The sequence below is a fragment of the Erigeron canadensis genome, chromosome 1 (assembly GCF_010389155.1).
Source record: "Erigeron canadensis isolate Cc75 chromosome 1, C_canadensis_v1, whole genome shotgun sequence".
Lineage (NCBI taxonomy): Eukaryota > Viridiplantae > Streptophyta > Magnoliopsida > Asterales > Asteraceae > Erigeron > Erigeron canadensis.
Genome location: NC_057761.1, coordinates 15063854 through 15069443, shown reverse-complemented (window position 1 = coordinate 15069443; position 5590 = coordinate 15063854). Strand labels below are relative to the sequence as shown.

The following is a 5590-nucleotide window of genomic DNA, read 5'->3' as shown; positions in this document are numbered from 1 at the left end:
TTTCTGGCGAATGCTTAAAGGGTTTTCGTGTCATCTTGCCGGAAACGTATGACTTGCATTTATCAAATGATTCATCATTTAATTTTAAGATCCCTTCACGTTGAAGTCTTTCAATGCGATTGTTGCCAATGTGTGCAAAACGACAGTGCCAAAGATAGGTAGAGTCCAAGTCAGTCTTGGCTCTTTTGCTAACATTATACATTGAATTATTTGAATCACAACCACGCATATCAATTTCATAAATACCATCATAAGCAATAGCATCAAAATAATTAACATTATTTTTAGAAACTAAAATACCAATATCATTAACGAATCTGTTGTCTTTCAACAAAGAAACTGAAACGACACCTCTAGTAATAGAAGGTGCATAATGACAATTGTCTAGAACAATAATTAAACCGAAAAGAACTAAATGAAATTCTCCAATTGCTTCAACAGGTGCTGGTAGACCATTGCCTACGACCAACTGCAAAGCTCCGGGCTTCAGCTTCCTCGTTTTCCTAAGTCCCTGTAATTCATTACAGATATGAGTTCCACAGCCAGTGTCATAAACCACTACTACAAACAGACCCATCTTTGACGCGCAATGCCCGTCAAGAAGAGCTCGGATGACGCGTAAATGTCCGTCAAGGAAGGACCAGTCATAAAGATTCATGACCCGCATTTCTGCGTCATCCGTCTATGACGCGCACTTATGACACACATTTATGACAAACCTTTATGAAAAACTTTTATGACTCCTTTTTTGCGTGTCATGGTCCATATTTTTTTTTTTTTAAATATTTTTTATGAAATTATTAATATCCACACATTAAATAACAGTTAATCTCATAATACAAATAAACACACAAATAGCAAAAGAGTGCATTTCATACATATCAAAACAATGTGTTTCATACAACCACAAGTAATTTTAAAATTCTAAAATTAACCATAAAAGTTTACAACCGCTAAAGTATATAGAATTCAAGACCGGTAAACTCAGAGACACGTAAAGCCAATAACCTTCCTCTGCTCATTGATGAGATAATTAGTTTTCCATTAACTTCTTTGCCTTATTAGTACTTCACCCTGCAAAATTGGCTATAATTAGTTTTCCATAAGTGCCTGCCTAACTTTCGAACTTTCTCTGCAAGCTTCCTACAATTTTATAATATGACTTCTTACTAAACTTCTCTATAAAATAACTACCTTCTACATGCCTAAACTAGGACCCTAGCTAACTGGTTGAGCCTCTAAAACGTGATCTATACTAGTCATAAACCCACTTTTACAAAATCCCTTTTCATTAAACTGCCAATAAAATATCATATACTTAATTTAACATACACCATTTATGAGTTGATTAAAAACTATTACTGCTGCATCAAACTGACTGAACTCCTAAATGTACAACAATAACACTATTACTTTATGTAAAAAAAATATAAATATGGTGATTGCAGAAACGCTTGACACAAACATAGATGTTGGCTGACAGTATCTTACTTTAACCTTCTTTTATATAATTACCATTTTATTAGAGACTAGCTAGCTCATAATTAAAACTAATCTAAAAGAAATACACGTGACTAAATGATTAATGAAATCTTCTTACATTCAAAAACCAAAACCTCCCTTTAAAATATTCATAAAACAAAACTAGTATTACCATCTCCTTTACTACTACTGCTACTACTATGTGTACATAAATACATATATTTACAGAAACCTTGCCAACCTACAAGACTCAATAGAATTTTCAATAAATCATTCTTTAAAGACCTTATCATTCTGTATCTATCAAACATACACATATATCACCATACCCCATAGCAACTGATCAAAATAAGCATTGGTAATTAGTTACAAAGGAAATCGCGACTCATTGTGAAAGACATATATTAATCGACTGATCATTAAACCTCGCTAGCTCAACCAACTGCATAGTGTCCTAGTTAGGATTCTGATGGTACAATAACAATATGAAATCTAACTAGCGGCGGGAGGGTGTTACCTTAACGTGACCGCAGCTAAATCGAGACTACCACAACGAAACTCCTACCAGAACTCCCTTCAATACTCGTTGCTGTTGTTGTTTCTCTCCCTCTCAAAACTCTCTCAGATGGTTTACCGACTAAGAGCTATTGTAAATGGAAGGTAGGGTTCGTATGTTCTATATATATAACTTAAAGAGTTGGAAAAGTCTACGGATTCATGCTGGGATTTAGGAACCGACTTTACCATCACAATTTTTATCAAACTTCTAAACTTGTTCAATAATACTACTCTTACTTTAACCAGTTATATTTAACCTTCTAACTATCAATTAAAATTCTAGTAAAAGGTCTTTTATCCAAAGTATTTATATAAAACAAAATTAAATATCTAGTACCTTAATTTTGGATGTCACAGCGACAGCGAGATATGGAACGAGACCGGAGAGATGTTACAGAACGGGACCGGGAGCGAGAGCGTGAACGATATCTTCTAGAACTTCTGCCCCTGCTTGGACTTCTACTGCGCCTATATCGTCTGAAAATACATAAACCTCTTAGAACCACAAGCGTGCATAAAAGACTCATTTACAGTCCATCGGCATCAAATAAAAATAGACCACCTTGGAGGTGAGCGGCTGAAACTCCTGCTTCGGCTTCGGTGCCTGCGTCTACTTAGTCTGCTGGTTTCTGCAAGTTTCTCAAGCCTTTGTCGCTCTTGTTCTCGTTTCTTAGCCATTTCAGCAGCAATATCTTTCTTGACTGCGAAGACAAGATATTAACGGCAAATTTTAGCCTAGAACTAATGAAATCGACAAAAAAAAAAAATGAAGTTTACTCTGCTTATTTAGTTGTTTGCTCATAATCCGCTTAAGTCGCTCCTGGGGTGTTTCTTTTTTCTCTCCCTGCTGTTTAGCAAGAATTCCGTACCAGAAGGCTTACTTAACTTGGCTAATCCTGATGAAGATCTGCCAAGACAACAAAGAACATAAGAATATTAGGTACTGTATGGTGCTTTTATAGCGAACAGAACAGAACATAAACAACAAACAAAAGTACCCCGTGGGTGGCTTTGACAATTTGGCATTTCTTTCACTATCAACAGATACACCAGATGCGGGATCAATGTGTAAGGCTTCAAGAATGTGACCAGATGACGGCCTGCAGCAAAAAACAGGCATTTGAGAGAAGCTATATCATTACCAAACCCAATGAGAAACTATGAGACTATGAACATCCCTAAATCCACTATTAATATCAATATAATAATCACACAATGCCTAAATCAAAAAAATTCACTCCCAAAGTATACATACACTTCCACTACGACCACGATATACAGACACACACACACACACACACACACACATATATACATATATATATAAGGGTTATAATAAGATTTAGATAAAAAAAAAAAACTTAAAAAAACTTAAATCAGATTTTGAAGAAATTGAAATCAAACTAAATTGCACCTAAATTAAGTAACAAACTTAAATAAAAAAAAGAGAATTTACTGAAATCAGATCTCGAAGAAACCCTTCCAATCATCAGTATCGATTGGACCGGAATTTGTGTAGATTTAGGGTTTTTTTGGAAAGCGGAATTTGAACCTTCAATCGATCGATTTTGGAGCAGATTTTGGTAATCGATCGATCGTCATTGAATGGGTTTTTTTTTTTTTTTTTTTTTTTTTTTTTTTTTTTTTTTTTTATCAGTACTAGGGTTTTTTTTTGGTTTTTTTTTTGTCAGGCGGGAAGCTTTTTTCAATAGCCGAAAACAAAATAATAAGACCACAATTAGACACTTACCCACGTGTTACCTTATTTTTTTTATGACACTAAAAAATGCGTGTCATAAACCCTTTAGACTTTATAATTTATGATAGTATTTTTATGACTTCTCACTTTACGCGTCATCAATTAGCATGGGTCATAAAAAGCGGGTCAAGGATAGCCATGTTTCTAGTAGTGAACCCAAGATTTACGCTTAGTTAAGGAAAATAATTCAATGGTGAAGATACCTGAAATACTAGCGCCGCTAGCTTGCTTCTTCTTCACATTTAACTCGGCAAGATACTTAGGACACTTCCTCTTCTAGTGCCCGACTTCATTACAATGATGGCAACTATGCTCTTTAGCCGGATGCTCTTTCTTAGCCGGAGGAGTCTTCTTTAGTTTGGAAGATTTCGCAACTTGCCTACCCTTGCCTTTACCATCAAACTTCCCTTTAGCTTCGTGCGATCTTTTAGCTTTCTGGATCCGACCCCCTTTGATCATAAGAACATTTGGGTCATTGGACTTCTTTGGAATCGTTTTCTCAAATTCATTTAGCATATCATGGAGTTCATTTACAGTCTTTTTCATAGAGTGTATGTTATAGTTTTGTACAAAACTCTCAAACTCCTTAGGAAGGGATTTGAGAATCATGTCAACTTTAACATCTTTATGATAAGCATAATCCATTGATTCCATTTTGTCAAAAATGCTCTTCATCTTGAGCACATGACTACTGTTTCGGTCAAAAATTACCTAACATAATTTCAGAAAGGATTTTGGATCAATAATCAACCGAAGATTTGTAAGTAGGGTTTGGTGTTCAAGGATCTTCAAATAAAAAGGAATGTTTTCTTATCAAAAATAAATAAACTAAGAGTTTGTACTGAGTTTGAGAAGATCTTTGAGATCGAAATACTTTGAGTAAATAAGAAAACAGTTGAAGATAATGTAAAATAGAATAAAATAACGTAAAAGCTTAATGAAATTGCAAATAAAAGCAAAGACATCGGAATTTTGTTGACGAGGAAAAACCCTTGATCCAATTAAGTGATCTTAGGTAAAAACCCCGGGAGGATGCAATCGACCGTCCAGTTATTCTTTTATTACGATATTTGTTTATGAATGATCGATTACAATGAAATGAATAATTGAATGAACTATGAAACGCTAATAAATTAAAGTGTTGTTGATGATGATTGCTGAATAAGTGTTGTAAAGGTGTGAGTACAGATGAGAATGTTCGTCCCTTGTGCAGATCAATCTTCCTTCTATTTATAGAGCTAGACGTTGAACATTATTTCCGAAATATTCGGGATCTTCCTTGAATTACTCTTCTTCGCTGACTTGACTTGCATGACTGTTGAGAACTTATTCTTCTTCAAGTAATTCTGTTTTCAATCCCGATTCTTGTGGACGAAGTAGTAGACTAGCTGTTGTGGCACGTTTTTAATATAAGACGCGTCTTTGACCTAATTCCTGCAAATAAAATCTAATATACTAGACGTATATTCTTTAGTTTGATCACAGGTCTTGAAAATATCAAGATCCTTATATATCTGGATAACATTGATTTAAGGACTACATTTACCAATACAGGATCAAGGATCCTGATATGTCCATATATATATACATTCCCAAATCGTTTCTAAGTCGTTTTAAGCTTAATAATGTGTAAATTGTATGTATATTCGATGCTTTGATGGTATTGTTAGTGATTGCAGGAATAGAACAGGTACATTGGTTTGAAATGGCATTTGGAAGGTTAAAAGATGCATTAGGATGATTCTTGGACGAGTACGAGTGAAGACGAGTTGAAAAATACAAGTTTCGTGA

At 34.7% G+C, this 5590-nt stretch overlaps 1 long non-coding RNA gene across 3 annotated transcripts; it reads right to left on the bottom strand.

Annotated features, from left to right (window-relative positions):
- Positions 1-413: 413 nt before the first annotated feature.
- On the bottom strand, positions 414-3664 carry LOC122584894. 3 transcript variants are annotated; one of them, XR_006321613.1, is made up of 7 exons: positions 3497-3664; positions 3039-3140; positions 2818-2947; positions 2603-2741; positions 2378-2517; positions 1009-1074; positions 414-511 (listed from the first exon to the last, which is right to left on the bottom strand). It is a non-coding gene; the product is annotated as an uncharacterized LOC122584894 (long non-coding RNA). The 3 variants fall into 3 exon arrangements; XR_006321614.1 differs by lacking the exon at positions 1009-1074; XR_006321612.1 differs by lacking the exon at positions 414-511 and having other exon boundaries at positions 856-1074.
- Positions 3665-5590: the final 1926 nt, after the last annotated feature.